This window comes from Oncorhynchus masou, chromosome 23 (assembly GCF_036934945.1).
Source record: "Oncorhynchus masou masou isolate Uvic2021 chromosome 23, UVic_Omas_1.1, whole genome shotgun sequence".
Lineage (NCBI taxonomy): Eukaryota > Metazoa > Chordata > Actinopteri > Salmoniformes > Salmonidae > Oncorhynchus > Oncorhynchus masou.
In genome coordinates, this window is record NC_088234.1 from 1,460,264 (window position 1) to 1,478,806 (window position 18,543).

Below are 18,543 nucleotides of genomic sequence, written 5' to 3' on the forward strand. Positions count from 1 at the left end.
GTTTTACTGTAGGGGAGAAGAGGGGGAAGACATTATGAATCATGATGAGGTTGTTTTACTATAGGGGAGAAGAGTGGGAAACATTATGAATCATGATGAGGTTGTTTTACTGTAAGGGAGAAGACATTATGAATAATGATGAGGTTGTTTTACTGTAGGGGAGAAGAGGGGGAGACATTATGAATCACGATGAGGTTGTTTTACTGTAGGGGAGAAGAGGGGGAAACATTATGAATCATGATGAGGTTGTTTTACTGTAGGGGAGAAGAGGGGGGAGACATTATGAATCATGATGAGGTTGTTTTACTGTAGGGGAGAAGAGGGGGAAGACATTATGAATCATGATGAGGTTGTTTTACTGTAGGGGAGAAGAGTGGGAAACATTATGAATCATGATGAGGTTGTTTTACTGTAGGGGAGAAGACATTATGAATAATGATGAGGTTGTTTTACTGTAGGGGAGAAGAGGGGGAGACATTATGAATCACGATGAGGTTGTTTTACTGTAGGGGAGAAGAGGGGGAAACATTATGAATCATGATGAGGTTGTTTTACTGTAGGGGAGAAGAGGGGGAGACATTATGAATCATGATGAGGTTGTTTTACTGTAGGGGAGAAGAGGGGAAGACATTATGAATCATGATGAGGTTGTTTTACTGTAGGGGAGAAGACATTATGAATCATGATGAGGTTGTTTTACTGTAGGGGAGAAGACATTATGAATCATGATGAGGTTGTTTTACTGTAGGGGAGAAGACATTATGTATCATGATGTGGTTGTTTTACTGTAGGGGAGAAGACATTATGAATCACGATGAGGTTGTTTTACTGTAGGGGAGAAGAGGGGGGAGACATTATGAATAACGATGAGGTTGTTTTACTGTAGGGGAGAAGAGGGGGAAGACATTATGAATCATGATGAGGTTGTTTTACTGTAGGGGAGAAGAGTGGGAAACATTATGAATCATGATGAGGTTGTTTTACTGTAGGGGAGAAGACATTATGAATCATGATGAGGTTGTTTTACTGTAAGGGAGAAGACATTATGAATAATGATGAGGTTGTTTTACTGTAGGGGAGAAGAGGGGGAGACATTATGAATCACGATGAGGTTGTTTTACTGTAGGGGAGAAGAGGGGGAAACATTATGAATCATGATGAGGTTGTTTTACTGTAGGGGAGAAGAGGGGGAAACATTATGAATCATGATGAGGTTGTTTTACTGTAGGGGAGAAGAGGGGGGAGACATTATGAATCATGATGAGGTTGTTTTACTGTAGGGGAGAAGAGGGGAAGACATTATGAATCATGATGAGGTTGTTTTACTGTAGGGGAGAAGAGGGGAGAAGACATTATGAATCATGATGAGGTTGTTTTATTGTAGGGGAGAAGACATGAATCATGATGAGGTTTTTTTACTGTAGGGGAGAAGACATTATGAATCATGATGAGGTTGTTTTACTGTAGGGGGAAGACATTATGAATCATGATGAGGTTGTTTTACTGTAGGGGAGAAGACATTATGAATCATGATGAGGTTGTTTTACTGTAGGGGGAAGACATTATGAATCATGATGAGGTTGTTTTACTGTAGGGGAGAAGAGGGGGGAGACATTATGAATCATGATGAGGTTGTTTTACTGTAGGGGAGAAGAGGGGGAAGACATTATGAATCATGATGAGGTTGTTTTACTGTAGGGGAGAAGAGGGGGAAACATTATGAATCATGATGAGGTTGTTTTACTGTAGGGAAGAAGACATTATGAATCATGATGAGGTTGTTTTACTGTAGGGGAGAAGAGGGGGAGACATTATGAATCACGATGAGGTTGTTTTACTGTAGGGGAGAAGAGGGGGAAACATTATGAATCATGATGAGGTTGTTTTACTGTAGGGGAGAAGCATTATGAATCATGTTGAGGTTGTTTTACTGTAGGGGAGAAGAGGGGGAGACATTATGATTCATGATGAGGTTGTTTTACTGTAGGGGAGAAGACATTATGAATCATGATGAGGTTGTTTTACTGTAGGGGAGAAGACATTATGAATCATGATGAGGTTGTTTTACTGTAGGGGAGAATACATTATGAATCATGATGAGGTTGTTTTACTGTAGGGGGGAGACATTATGAATCATGATGAGGTTGTTTTACTGTAGGGGAGAAGACATTATGAATCATGATGAGGTTGTTTTACTGTAGGGGAGAAGACATTATGAATCATGATGAGGTTGTTTTACTGTAGGGGGAAGACATTATGAATCATGATGAGGTTGTTTTACTGTAGGGGAGAAGACATTATGAATCATGATGAGGTTGTTTCACTGTAGGGGAGAAGACATTATGAATCATGATAAGGTTGTTTTACTGTAGGGGAGAAGACATTATGAATCATGATGAGGTTGTTTTACTGTAGGGGAGAAGACATTATGAATCATGATGAGGTTGTTTTACTGTAGGGGAGAAGAGGGGGGAGACATTATGAATCATATGATGAGGTTGTTTTACTGTAGGGGAGAAGAGGGGGAAGACATTATGAATCATGATGAGGTTGTTTTACTATAGGGGAGAAGAGTGGGAAACATTATGAATCATGATGAGGTTGTTTTACTGTAAGGGAGAAGACATTATGAATAATGATGAGGTTGTTTTACTGTAGGGGAGAAGAGGGGGAGACATTATGAATCACGATGAGGTTGTTTTACTGTAGGGGAGAAGAGGGGGAAACATTATGAATCATGATGAGGTTGTTTTACTGTAGGGGAGAAGAGGGGGGAGACATTATGAATCATGATGAGGTTGTTTTACTGTAGGGGAGAAGAGGGGAAGACATTATGAATCATGATGAGGTTGTTTTACTGTAGGGGAGAAGAGTGGGAAACATTATGAATCATGATGAGGTTGTTTTACTGTAGGGGAGAAGACATTATGAATAATGATGAGGTTGTTTTACTGTAGGGGAGAAGAGGGGGAGACATTATGAATCACGATGAGGTTGTTTTACTGTAGGGGAGAAGAGGGGGAAACATTATGAATCATGATGAGGTTGTTTTACTGTAGGGGAGAAGAGGGGGGAGACATTATGAATCATGATGAGGTTGTTTTACTGTAGGGGAGAAGAGGGGGAAGACATTATGAATCATGATGAGGTTGTTTTACTGTAGGGGAGAAGACATTATGAATCATGATGAGGTTGTTTTACTGTAGGGGAGAAGACATTATGAATCATGATGAGGTTGTTTTACTGTAGGGGAGAAGAGGGGGGAGACATTATGAATCATGATGAGGTTGTTTTACTGTAGGGGAGAAGAGGGGGAAGACATTATGAATCATGATGAGGTTGTTTTACTGTAGGGGAGAAGACATTATGAATCATGATGAGGTTGTTTTACTGTAGGGGAGAAGACATTATGAATCACGATGAGGTTGTTTTACTGTAGGGGAGAAGAGGGGGAAACATTATGAATCATGATGAGGTTGTTTTACTGTAGGGGAGAAGAGGGGGGAGACATTATGAATCATGATGAGGTTGTTTTACTGTAGGGGAGAAGAGTGGGAAACATTATGAATCATGATGAGGTTGTTTTACTGTAGGGGAGAAGACATTATGAATAATGATGAGGTTGTTTTACTGTAGGGGAGAAGAGGGGGAGACATTATGAATCACGATGAGGTTGTTTTACTGTAGGGGAGAAGAGGGGGAAACATTATGAATCATGGTGAGGTTGTTTTACTGTAGGGGAGAAGAGGGGGGAGACATTATGAATCATGATGAGGTTGTTTTACTGTAGGGGAGAAGAGGGGGAAGACATTATGAATCATGATGAGGTTGTTTTACTGTAGGGGAGAAGAGGGGGAAACATTATGAATCATGATGAGGTTGTTTTACTGTAGGGAAGAAGACATTATGAATCATGATGAGGTTGTTTTACTGTAGGGGAGACATTATGAATCACGATGAGGTTGTTTTACTGTAGGGGAGAAGAGGGGAGACATTATGAATCACGATGAGGTTGTTTTACTGTAGGGGAGAAGAGGGGGAAACATTATGAATCATGATGAGGTTGTTTTACTGTAGGGGAGAAGACATTATGAATCATGATGAGGTTGTTTTACTGTAGGGGAGAAGACATTATGAATCATGATGAGGTTGTTTTACTGTAGGGGGAAGACATTATGAATCATGATGAGGTTGTTTTACTGTAGGGGAGAAGACATTATGAATCATGATGAGGTTGTTTTACTGTAGGGGAGAAGACATTATGAATCATGATGAGGTTGTTTTACTGTAGGGGAGAAGAGGGGGGAGACATTATGAATCATGATGAGGTTGTTTTACTGTAGGGGGAAGACATTATGAATCATGATGAGGTTGTTTTACTGTAGGGGAGAAGACATTATGAATCATGATGAGGTTGTTTTACTGTAGGGGGAAGACATTATGAATCATGATGAGGTTGTTTTACTGTAGGGGAGAAGAGGGGGGAGACATTATGAATCATGATGAGGTTGTTTTACTGTAGGGGAGAAGAGGGGGAAGACATTATGAATCATGATGAGGTTGTTTTACTGTAGGGGAGAAGAGGGGGAAACATTATGAATCATGATGAGGTTGTTTTACTGTAGGGAAGAAGACATTATGAATCATGATGAGGTTGTTTTACTGTAGGGGAGACATTATGAATCACGATGAGGTTGTTTTACTGTAGGGGAGAAGAGGGGGAGACATTATGAATCACGATGAGGTTGTTTTACTGTAGGGGAGAAGAGGGGGAAACATTATGAATCATGATGAGGTTGTTTTACTGTAGGGGAGAAGACATTATGAATCATGATGAGGTTGTTTTACTGTAGGGGAGAAGACATTATGAATCATGATGAGGTTGTTTTACTGTAGGGGAAGACATTATGAATCACGATGAGGTTGTTTTACTGTAGGGGAGAAGCGGGGGACACATTATGAATCATGATGAGGTTGTTTTACTGTAGGGGAGAAGACATTATGAATCATGATGAGGTTGTTTTACTGTAGGGGAGAAGAGGGGGAGACATTATGATTCATGATGAGGTTGTTTTACTGTAGGGGAGAAGAGGGGGAAGACATTATGAATCATGATGAGGTTGTTTTACTGTAGGGGAGAATAGGGGGAAACATTATGAATAATGATGAGGTTGTTTTACTGTAGGGGAGAAGACATTATGAATCATGATGAGGTTGTTTTACTGTAGGGGAGAAGAGGGGGAGACTTTATGAATCACGATGAGGTTGTTTTACTGTAGGGGAGAAGAGGGGGAGACATTATGAATCATGATGAGGTTATTTTACTTTAGGGGAGAAGACATTATGAATCATGATGAGGTTGTTTTACTGTAGAGGAGAAGACATTATGAATCATGATGAGGTTGTTTTACTGTAGGGGAGAAGACATTATGAATCATGATGAGGTTGTTTTACTGTAGGGGAGAAGACATGAATCATGATGAGGTTGTTTTACTGTAGGGGAGAAGACATTATGTATCATGATGTGGTTGTTTTACTGTAGGGGAGAAGACATTATGAATCACGATGAGGTTGTTTTACTGTAGGGGAGAAGAGGGGGGAGACATTATGAATAACGATGAGGTTGTTTTACTGTAGGGGAGAAGAGGGGGAAGACATTATGAATCATGATGAGGTTGTTTTACTGTAGGGGAGAAGAGTGGGAAACATTATGAATCATGATGAGGTTGTTTTACTGTAGGGGAGAAGACATTATGAATCATGATGAGGTTGTTTTACTGTAGGGGAGAAGAGGGGGAGACATTATGAATCACGATGAGGTTGTTTTACTGTAGGGGAGAAGAGGGGGAAACATTATGAATCATGATGAGGTTGTTTTACTGTAGGGGAGAAGACATTATGAATCATGATGAGGTTGTTTTACTGTAGGGGAGAAGACATTATGAATCATGATGAGGTTGTTTTACTGTAGGGGAAGACATTATGAATCATGATGAGGTTGTTTTACTGTAGGGGAGAAGACATTATGAATCGTGATGAGGTTGTTTTACTGTAGGGGAGAAGACATTATGAATCATGATGAGGTTGTTTTACTGTAGGGGAGAAGACATTATGAATCATGATGAGGTTGTTCTACTGTAGGGGAGAAGACATTATGAATCATGATGAGGTTGTTTTACTGTAGGGGAGAAGACATTATGAATCATGATGAGGTTGTTTTACTGTAGGGGAGAAGACATTATGAATCATGATGAGGTTGTTTTACTGTAGAGGAGAAGACATTATGAATCATGATGAGGTTGTTTTACTGTAGGGGAGAAGACATTATGAATCATGATGAGGTTGTTTTACTGTAGGGGAGAAAACATTATGAATCATGATGAGGTTGTTTTACTGTAGGGGAGAAGACATTATGAATCATGATGAGGTTGTTTTACTGTAGGGGAGAAGAGGGGGAAGACATTATGAATCATGATGAGGTTGTTTTACTGTAGGGGAGAAGACATTATGAATCATGATGAGGTTGTTTTACTGTAGGGGAGAAGACATTATGAATCATGATGAGGTTGTTTTACTGTAGGGGAAGACATTATGAATCATGATGAGGTTGTTTTACTGTAGGGGAGAAGACATTATGAATCGTGATGAGGTTGTTTTACTGTAGGGGAGAAGACATTATGAATCATGATGAGGTTGTTTTACTGTAGGGGAGAAGACATTATGAATCATGATGAGGTTGTTCTACTGTAGGGGAGAAGACATTATGAATCATGATGAGGTTGTTTTACTGTAGGGGAGAAGACATTATGAATCATGATGAGGTTGTTTTACTGTAGGGGAGAAGAGGGGAGAAGACATTATGAATCATGATGAGGTTGTTTTACTGTAGGGGAGAAGACATTATGAATCATGATGAGGTTGTTTTACTGTAGGGGGAAGACATTATGAATCATGATGAGGTTGTTTTACTGTAGGGGAGAAGACATTATGAATCATGATGAGGTTGTTTTACTGTAGGGGGAAGACATTATGAATCATGATGAGGTTGTTTTACTGTAGGGGAGAAGAGGGGGGAGACATTATGAATCATGATGAGGTTGTTTTACTGTAGGGGAGAAGAGGGGGAAGACATTATGAATCATGATGAGGTTGTTTTACTGTAGGGGAGAAGAGGGGGAAACATTATGAATCACGATGAGGTTGTTTTACTGTAGGGGAGAAGACATTATGAATCATGATGAGGTTGTTTTACTGTAGGGGAGACATTATGAATCACGATGAGGTTGTTTTACTGTAGGGGAGAAGAGGGGGAGACATTATGAATCACGATGAGGTTGTTTTACTGTAGGGGAGAAGAGGGGGAAACATTATGAATCATGATGAGGTTGTTTTACTGTAGGGGAGAAGACATTATGAATCATGATGAGGTTGTTTTACTGTAGGGGGAAGACATTATGAATCATGATGAGGTTGTTTTACTGTAGGGGGAAGACATTATGAATCATGATGAGGTTGTTTTACTGTAGGGGAGAAGACATTATGAATCATGATGAGGTTGTTTTACTGTAGGGGAGAAGACATTATGAATCATGATGAGGTTGTTTTACTGTAGGGGAGAAGAGGGGGGAGACATTATGAATCATGATGAGGTTGTTTTACTGTAGGGGAGAAGAGGGGAAGACATTATGAATCATGATGAGGTTGTTTTACTGTAGGGGAGAATAGGGGAAACATTATGAATAATGATGAGGTTGTTTTACTGTAGGGGAGAAGACATTATGAATCATGATGAGGTTGTTTTACTGTAGGGGAGAAGAGGGGGAGACTTTATGAATCACGATGAGGTTGTTTTACTGTAGGGGAGAAGAGAGGTAGACATTATGAATCATGATGAGGTTATTTTACTTTAGGGAGAAGACATTATGAATCATGATGAGGTTGTTTTACTGTAGAGGAGAAGACATTATGAATCATGATGAGGTTGTTTTACTGTAGGGGAGAAGACATTATGAATCATGATGAGGTTGTTTTACTGTAGGGGAGAAGACATTATGAATCATGATGAGGTTGTTTTACTGTAGGGGAGAAGACATTATGTATCATGATGTGGTTGTTTTACTGTAGGGGAGAAGACATTATGAATCACGATGAGGTTGTTTTACTGTAGGGGAGAAGAGGGGGGAGACATTATGAATCATGATGAGGTTGTTTTACTGTAGGGGAGAAGAGGGGGAAGACATTATGAATCATGATGAGGTTGTTTTACTGTAGGGGAGAATAGGGGGAAACATTATGAATAATGATGAGGTTGTTTTACTGTAGGGGAGAAGACATTATGAATCATGATGAGGTTGTTTTACTGTAGGGGAGAAGAGGGGAGAAGACATTATGAATCATGATGAGGTTGTTTTACTGTAGGGGAGAAGACATTATGAATCATGATGAGGTTGTTTTACTGTAGGGGGAAGACATTATGAATCATGATGAGGTTGTTTTACTGTAGGGGAGAAGACATTATGAATCATGATGAGGTTGTTTTACTGTAGGGGAGAAGAGGGGGGAGACATTATGAATCATGATGAGGTTGTTTTACTGTAGGGGAGAAGAGGGGGAAGACATTATGAATCATGATGAGGTTGTTTTACTGTAGGGGAGAAGAGGGGGAAACATTATGAATCACGATGAGGTTGTTTTACTGTAGGGGAGAAGACATTATGAATCATGATGAGGTTGTTTTACTGTAGGGGAGACATTATGAATCACGATGAGGTTGTTTTACTGTAGGGGAGAAGAGGGGGAGACATTATGAATCACGATGAGGTTGTTTTACTGTAGGGGAGAAGAGGGGGAAACATTATGAATCATGATGAGGTTGTTTTACTGTAGGGGAGAAGACATTATGAATCATGATGAGGTTGTTTTACTGTAGGGGAGAAGACATTATGAATCATGATGAGGTTGTTTTACTGTAGGGGGAAGACATTATGAATCATGATGAGGTTGTTTTACTGTAGGGGAGAAGACATTATGAATCATGATGAGGTTGTTTTACTGTAGGGGAGAAGACATTATGAATCATGATGAGGTTGTTTTACTGTAGGGGAGAAGAGGGGGGAGACATTATGAATCATGATGAGGTTGTTTTACTGTAGGGGAGAAGAGGGGGAAGACATTATGAATCATGATGAGGTTGTTTTACTGTAGGGGAGAATAGGGGGAAACATTATGAATAATGATGAGGTTGTTTTACTGTAGGGGAGAAGACATTATGAATCATGATGAGGTTGTTTTACTGTAGGGGAGAAGAGGGGGAGACTTTATGAATCACGATGAGGTTGTTTTACTGTAGGGGAGAAGAGGGGGAGACATTATGAATCATGATGAGGTTATTTTACTTTAGGGGAGAAGACATTATGAATCATGATGAGGTTGTTTTACTGTAGAGGAGAAGACATTATGAATCATGATGAGGTTGTTTTACTGTAGGGGAGAAGACATTATGAATCATGATGAGGTTGTTTTACTGTAGGGGAGAAGACATTATGAATCATGATGAGGTTGTTTTACTGTAGGGGAGAAGACATTATGTATCATGATGTGGTTGTTTTACTGTAGGGGAGAAGACATTATGAATCACGATGAGGTTGTTTTACTGTAGGGGAGAAGAGGGGGGAGACATTATGAATAACGATGAGGTTGTTTTACTGTAGGGGAGAAGAGGGGGAAGACATTATGAATCATGATGAGGTTGTTTTACTGTAGGGGAGAAGAGTGGGAAACATTATGAATAATGATGAGGTTGTTTTACTGTAGGGGAGAAGACATTATGAATCATGATGAGGTTGTTTTACTGTAGGGGAGAAGAGGGGGAGACTTTATGAATCACGATGAGGTTGTTTTACTGTAGGGGAGAAGAGGGGGAGACATTATGAATCATGATGAGGTTATTTTACTTTAGGGGAGAAGACATTATGAATCATGATGAGGTTGTTTTACTGTAGAGGAGAAGACATTATGAATCATGATGAGGTTGTTTTACTGTAGGGGAGAAGACATTATGAATCATGATGAGGTTGTTTTACTGTAGGGGAGAAGACATTATGAATCATGATGAGGTTGTTTTACTGTAGGGGAGAAGACATTATGTATCATGATGTGGTTGTTTTACTGTAGGGGAGAAGACATTATGAATCACGATGAGGTTGTTTTACTGTAGGGGAGAAGAGGGGGGAGACATTATGAATAACGATGAGGTTGTTTTACTGTAGGGGAGAAGAGGGGAAGACATTATGAATCATGATGAGGTTGTTTTACTGTAGGGGAGAAGAGTGGGAAACATTATGAATCATGATGAGGTTGTTTTACTGTAGGGGAGAAGACATTATGAATCATGATGAGGTTGTTTTACTGTAGGGGAGAAGAGGGGAGACATTATGAATCACGATGAGGTTGTTTTACTGTAGGGGAGAAGAGGGGGAAACATTATGAATCATGATGAGGTTGTTTTACTGTAGGGGAGAAGACATTATGAATCATGATGAGGTTGTTTTACTGTAGGGGAGAAGACATTATGAATCATGATGAGGTTGTTTTACTGTAGGGGGAAGACATTATGAATCATGATGAGGTTGTTTTACTGTAGGGGAGAAGACATTATGAATCGTGATGAGGTTGTTTTACTGTAGGGGAGAAGACATTATGAATCATGATGAGGTTGTTTTACTGTAGGGGAGAAGACATTATGAATCATGATGAGGTTGTTCTACTGTAGGGGAGAAGACATTATGAATCATGATGAGGTTGTTTTACTGTAGGGGAGAAGACATTATGAATCATGATGAGGTTGTTTTACTGTAGGGGAGAAGACATTATGAATCATGATGAGGTTGTTTTACTGTAGAGGAGAAGACATTATGAATCATGATGAGGTTGTTTTACTGTAGGGGAGAAGACATTATGAATCATGATGAGGTTGTTTTACTGTAGGGGAGAAAACATTATGAATCATGATGAGGTTGTTTTACTGTAGGGGAGAAGACATTATGAATCATGATGAGGTTGTTTTACTGTAGGGGAGAAGAGGGGAAGACATTATGAATCATGATGAGGTTGTTTTACTGTAGGGGAGAAGACATTATGAATCATGATGAGGTTGTTTTACTGTAGGGGAGAAGACATTATGAATCATGATGAGGTTGTTTTACTGTAGGGGGAAGACATTATGAATCATGATGAGGTTGTTTTACTGTAGGGGAGAAGACATTATGAATCGTGATGAGGTTGTTTTACTGTAGGGGAGAAGACATTATGAATCATGATGAGGTTGTTTTACTGTAGGGGAGAAGACATTATGAATCATGATGAGGTTGTTCTACTGTAGGGGAGAAGACATTATGAATCATGATGAGGTTGTTTTACTGTAGGGGAGAAGACATTATGAATCATGATGAGGTTGTTTTACTGTAGGGGAGAAGAGGGGAGAAGACATTATGAATCATGATGAGGTTGTTTTACTGTAGGGGAGAAGACATTATGAATCATGATGAGGTTGTTTTACTGTAGGGGGAAGACATTATGAATCATGATGAGGTTGTTTTACTGTAGGGGAGAAGACATTATGAATCATGATGAGGTTGTTTTACTGTAGGGGAAGACATTATGAATCATGATGAGGTTGTTTTACTGTAGGGGAGAAGAGGGGGGAGACATTATGAATCATGATGAGGTTGTTTTACTGTAGGGGAGAAGAGGGGGAAGACATTATGAATCATGATGAGGTTGTTTTACTGTAGGGGAGAAGAGGGGGAAACATTATGAATCACGATGAGGTTGTTTTACTGTAGGGGAGAAGACATTATGAATCATGATGAGGTTGTTTTACTGTAGGGGAGACATTATGAATCACGATGAGGTTGTTTTACTGTAGGGGAGAAGAGGGGGAGACATTATGAATCACGATGAGGTTGTTTTACTGTAGGGGAGAAGAGGGGGAAACATTATGAATCATGATGAGGTTGTTTTACTGTAGGGGAGAAGACATTATGAATCATGATGAGGTTGTTTTACTGTAGGGGGAAGACATTATGAATCATGATGAGGTTGTTTTACTGTAGGGGAGAAGACATTATGAATCATGATGAGGTTGTTTTACTGTAGGGGAGAAGACATTATGAATCATGATGAGGTTGTTTTACTGTAGGGGAGAAGAGGGGGAGACATTATGAATCATGATGAGGTTGTTTTACTGTAGGGGAGAAGAGGGGAAGACATTATGAATCATGATGAGGTTGTTTTACTGTAGGGGAGAATAGGGGGAAACATTATGAATAATGATGAGGTTGTTTTACTGTAGGGGAGAAGACATTATGAATCATGATGAGGTTGTTTTACTGTAGGGGAGAAGAGGGGAGACTTTATGAATCACGATGAGGTTGTTTTACTGTAGGGGAGAAGAGGGGAGACATTATGAATCATGATGAGGTTATTTTACTTTAGGGGAGAAGACATTATGAATCATGATGAGGTTGTTTTACTGTAGAGGAGAAGACATTATGAATCATGATGAGGTTGTTTTACTGTAGGGGAGAAGACATTATGAATCATGATGAGGTTGTTTTACTGTAGGGGAGAAGACATTATGAATCATGATGAGGTTGTTTTACTGTAGGGGAGAAGACATTATGTATCATGATGTGGTTGTTTTACTGTAGGGGAGAAGACATTATGAATCACGATGAGGTTGTTTTACTGTAGGGGAGAAGAGGGGGGAGACATTATGAATAACGATGAGGTTGTTTTACTGTAGGGGAGAAGAGGGGGAAGACATTATGAATCATGATGAGGTTGTTTTACTGTAGGGGAGAAGAGTGGGAAACATTATGAATCATGATGTGGTTGTTTTACTGTAGGGAGAAGACATTATGAATCATGATGAGGTTGTTTTACTGTAGGGGAGAAGACATTATGAATCATGATGAGGTTGTTTTACTGTAGGGGAAGACATTATGAATCATGATGAGGTTGTTTTACTGTAGGGGAGAAGACATTATGAATCGTGATGAGGTTGTTTTACTGTAGGGGAGAAGACATTATGAATCATGATGAGGTTGTTTTACTGTAGGGGAGAAGACATTATGAATCATGATGAGGTTGTTCTACTGTAGGGGAGAAGACATTATGAATCATGATGAGGTTGTTTTACTGTAGGGGAGAAGACATTATGAATCATGATGAGGTTGTTTTACTGTAGGGGAGAAGACATTATGAATCATGATGAGGTTGTTTTACTGTAGAGGAGAAGACATTATGAATCATGATGAGGTTGTTTTACTGTAGGGGAGAAGACATTATGAATCATGATGAGGTTGTTTTACTGTAGGGGAGAAAACATTATGAATCATGATGAGGTTGTTTTACTGTAGGGGAGAAGACATTATGAATCATGATGAGGTTGTTTTACTGTAGGGGAGAAGAGGGGGAAGACATTATGAATCATGATGAGGTTGTTTTACTGTAGGGGAGAAGACATTATGAATCATGATGAGGTTGTTTTACTGTAGGGGAGAAGACATTATGAATCATGATGAGGTTGTTTTACTGTAGGGGGAAGACATTATGAATCATGATGAGGTTGTTTTACTGTAGGGGAGAAGACATTATGAATCGTGATGAGGTTGTTTTACTGTAGGGGAGAAGACATTATGAATCATGATGAGGTTGTTTTACTGTAGGGGAGAAGACATTATGAATCATGATGAGGTTGTTCTACTGTAGGGGAGAAGACATTATGAATCATGATGAGGTTGTTTTACTGTAGGGGAGAAGACATTATGAATCATGATGAGGTTGTTTTACTGTAGGGGAGAAGACATTATGAATCATGATGAGGTTGTTTTACTGTAGAGGAGAAGACATTATGAATCATGATGAGGTTGTTTTACTGTAGGGGAGAAGACATTATGAATCATGATGAGGTTGTTTTACTGTAGGGGAGAAAACATTATGAATCATGATGAGGTTGTTTTACTGTAGGGGAGAAGACATTATGAATCATGATGAGGTTGTTTTACTGTAGGGGAGAAGAGGGGGAAGACATTATGAATCATGATGAGGTTGTTTTACTGTAGGGGAGAAGACATTATGTATCATTATGTGGTTGTTTTACTGTAGGGGAGAAGACATTATGAATCATGATGTGGCTGTTTTACTGTAGGGGAGAAGAGGGGGAGACATTATGAATAACGATGAGGTTGTTTTACTGTAGGGGAGAAGACATTATGAATCATGATGTGGTTGTTTTACTGTAGGGGAGAAGACATTATGAATCACGATGAGGTTGTTTTACTGTAGGGGAGAAGAGGGGGAGACATGAATAACGATGAGGTTGTTTTACTGTAGGGGAGAAGACATTATGAATCATGATGAGGTTGTTTTACTGTAGGGGAGAAGACATTATGAATCACGATGAGGTTGTTTTACTGTAGGGGAGAAGAGGGGGGAGACATTATGAATCATGATGAGGTTGTTTTACTGTAACATGGATTGACAGGTTGAGGAGAGGTGTAACAGGAGAGGAGAGACTCTATACCCAAAGAGGAGGAGAGAAATGAAAGGTTATGAACCCCCCCGAGACACACTCTCTCACTCTCTCTCTCTCTTACCCAGGTCCGTCCGGCTGTGTGATCTTCAGGGAGGCGGGGTTTCTGATCAGCCTATCGAGTGCTGAGACCACATTGGCGAATCGTGGACGAGCAGCTCTCTCTTTCTGCCAACAGTCCAACATGAGGGAGTGGAGAGAGGAGGGACACTCCGGTGGGGGGGGCAGACGGTAGTCCTGTTCTATAGCATTGATCACCTGGTGGGGGGGTCAGTGTTAGGTAGGGAGTGGAGAGAGGAGAGACACTGGTGGGAGGGGTGGTCAGTGTTAGGTAGGGAGAGGAGAGGAGAGACACTCTGGTGGGGTGGGCAGACGGTAGTCCTGTTCTATAGCATTGATCACCTGGTGGGGGGGTCAGTGTTAGGTAGGGAGTGGAGAGAGGAGGGACACTCCGGTGGGGGGGACGGTAGTCCTGTTCTATAGCATTGATCACCTGGTGGGGGGGTCAGTGTTAGGTAGGGAGTGGAGAGAGGAGAGACACTCTGGTGGGGGGGGGTCAGTGTTAGGTAGGGAGAGGAGAGGAGAGACACTCTGGTGGGGGGGGCAGACGGTAGTCCTGTTATATAGCATTGATCACCTGGTGGGGGGGTCAGTGTTAGGTAGGGAGTGGAGAGAGGAGGGACACTGGTGGGGGGGTCAGTGTTAGGTAGGGAGTGGGACACTAGTGGGGGGTCAGTGTTAGGTAGGGAGTGGGACACTAGTGGGGGTCAGTGTTAGGTAGGTAGTGGGACACTAGTGGGGGGTGGGGGGGGGTCAGTGTTAGGTAGGGAGTGGGACACTAGTATGGGGGTCAGTGTTAGGTAGGGAGTGGGACACTAGTGGGGGGGTCAGTGTTAGGTAGGGAGTGGGACACTAGTGGGGGGGTCAGTGTTAGGTAGGGAGTGGGACACTAGTGGGGGGGGGGGTCAGTGTTAGGTAGGGAGTGGGAAACTAGTGGGGGGGTCAGTGTTAGGTAGGGAGTGGGACACTAGTGGGGGGTCAGTGTTAGGTAGGGAGTGGGACACTAGTGGGGGGGTCAGTGTTAGGTAGGGAGTGGGACACTAGTGGGGGGTCAGTGTTAGGTAGGGAGTGGGACACTAGTGGGGGGGTCAGTGTTAGGTAGGGAGTGGGACACTAGTGGGGGGGTCAGTGTTAGGTAGGGAGTGGGACACTAGTGGGGGGGGTCAGTGTTAGGTAGGGAGTGGAACACTAGTGGGGGGGCCAGTGTTAGGTAGGGAGTGGGACACTAGTGGGGGGGTCAGTGTTAGGTAGGGAGTGGGACACTAGTGGGGGGGGGGGTCAGTGTTAGGTAGGGAGCGGGACACTAGTGGGGGGCCAGTGTTAGGTAGGGAGTGGGACACTAGTGGGGGGGGGGGGGTCAGTGTTAGGTAGGGAGTGGGACACTAGTGGGGGGGTCAGTGTTAGGTAGGGAGTGGGACACTAGTGGGGGTGGGGGGGGTCAGTGTTAGGTAGGGAGTGGGACACTAGTGGGGGGTCAGTGTTAGGTAGGGAGTGGGACACTAGTGGGGGGGGGGTCAGTGTTAGGTAGGGAGTGGGACACTAGTGGGGGGGGGGGTCAGTGTTAGGTAGGGAGTGGGACACTAGTGGGGGTGGGGGGGTCAGTGTTAGGTAGGGAGTGGGACACTAGTGGGGGGGTCAGTGTTAGGTAGGGAGTGGGACACTAGGGGGGGGGTCAGTGTTAGGTAGGGAGTGGGACACTAGTGGGGGGTCAGTGTTAGGTAGGGAGTGGGACACTAGTGGGGGGGTCAGTGTTAGGTAGGGAGTGGGACACTAGTGGAGGGGGTCAGTGTTAGGTAGGGAGTGGAACACTAGTGGGGGTCAGTGTTAGGTAGGGAGTGGGACACTAGTGGGGGGGGGGGTCAGTGTTAGGTAGGGAGTGGGACACTAGTGGGGGGTCAGTGTTAGGTAGGGAGTGGAACACTAGTGGGGGGGGGTCAGTGTTAGGTAGGGAGTGGGACACTAGTGGGGGGGTCAGTGTTAGGTAGGGAGTGGGACACTACTGGGGGTCAGTGTTAGGTAGGGAGTGGAACACTACTGGGGGGTCAGTGTTAGGTAGGGAGTGGGACACTAGTGGGGGGGTCAGTGTTAGGTAGGGAGCGGGACACTAGTGGGGGGCCAGTGTTAGGTAGGGAGTGGGACACTAGTGGGGGGGTCAGTGTTAGGTAGGGAGTGGGACACTAGTGGGGGGGGTCAGTGTTAGGTAGGGAGTGGATAGAGGAGGGACACTCCGGGGGGGGGACGGTAGTCCTGTTCTATAGCATTGATCACCTGGTGGGGGGTCAGTGTTAGGTAGGAAGTGGAGAGAGGAGAGACACTCTGGTGGGAGGGGTGGTCAGTGTTAGGTAGGGAGCGGGACACTAGTGGGGGGGCCAGTGTTAGGTAGGGAGTGGGACACTAGTGGGGGGGGGTCAGTGTTAGGTAGGGAGTGGGACACTATGGGGGGGGGGGGGGGGGGTCAGTGTTAGGTAGGGAGTGGAACACTAGTGGGGGGTCAGTGTTAGGTAGGGAGTGGGACACTAGTGGGGGTGGGGGGGTCAGTGTTAGGTAGGGAGTGGGACACTAGTGGGGGGGTCAGTGTTAGGTAGGGAGTGGGACACTAGTGGGGGGTCAGTGTTAGGTAGGGAGTGGGACACTAGTGGGGGGGTCAGTGTTAGGTAGGGAGTGGGACACTAGTGGGGGGGGGTCAGTGTTAGGTAGGGAGTGGATAGAGGAGGGACACTCCGGTGGGGGGGGGGACGGTAGTCCTGTTCTATAGCATTGATCACCTGGTGGGGGGTCAGTGTTAGGTAGGAAGTGGAGAGAGGAGAGACACTCTGGTGGGAGGGGTGGTCAGTGTTAGGTAGGGAGCGGGACACTAGTGGGGGGGCCAGTGTTAGGTAGGGAGTGGGACACTAGTGGGGGGGGGGGCAGTGTTAGGTAGGGAGAGGGACACTAGTGGGGGGGGGGTCAGTGTTAGGTAGGGAGTGGGACACTAGTGGGGGGGTCAGTGTTAGGTAGGGAGTGGGACACTAGTGGGGGGTGGGGGGTCAGTGTTAGGTAGGGAGTGGGACACTAGTGGGGGGGGGGGGTCAGTGTTAGGTAGGGAGTGGGACACTAGTGGGGGGGTCAGTGTTAGGTAGGGAGTGGAACACTAGTGGGGGGGTCAGTGTTAGGTAGGGAGTGGGACACTAGTGGGGGGGTCAGTGTTAGGTAGGGAGTGGGACACTACTGGGGGTCAGTGTTAGGTAGGGAGTGGAACACTACTGGGGGGGTCAGTGTTAGGTAGGGAGTGGGACACTAGTGGGGGGGTCAGTGTTAGGTAGGGAGCGGGACACTAGTGGGGGGCCAGTGTTAGGTAGGGAGTGGGACACTAGTGGGGGGGGGTCAGTGTTAGGTAGGGAGTGGGACACTAGTGGGGGGGTCAGTGTTAGGTAGGGAGTGGATAGAGGAGGGACACTCCGGGGGGGACGGTAGTCCTGTTCTATAGCATTGATCACCTGGTGGGGGGTCAGTGTTAGGTAGGGAGTGGAGAGAGGAGAGACACTCTGGTGGGAGGGGTGGTCAGTGTTAGGTAGGGAGCGGGACACTAGTGGGGGGCGAGTGTTAGGTAGGGAGTGGGACACTAGTGGGGGGGTCAGTGTTAGGTAGGGAGTGGGACACTAGTGGGGGTCAGTGTTAGGTAGGGAGTGGAACACTAGTGGGGGGTCAGTGTTAGGTAGGGAGTGGAACACTAGTGGGGGGTCAGTGTTAGGTAGGGAGTGGGACACTAGTGGGGGGGTCAGTGTTAGGTAGGGAGTGGGACACTAGTGGGGGGTCAGTGTTAGGTAGGAGTGGAACACTAGTGGGGGGTCAGTGTTAGGTAGGGAGTGGGACACTAGTGGGGGGGGGGTCAGTGTTAGGTAGGGAGT

General features: G+C 43.7%; 1 pseudogene; it reads right to left on the reverse strand.

The window, feature by feature from the left end:
• LOC135511220 (ephrin type-B receptor 4b-like) overlaps positions 1-18,543 on the reverse strand; it is a 99,451-nt pseudogene that overhangs the window by 3,590 nt on the left and 77,318 nt on the right.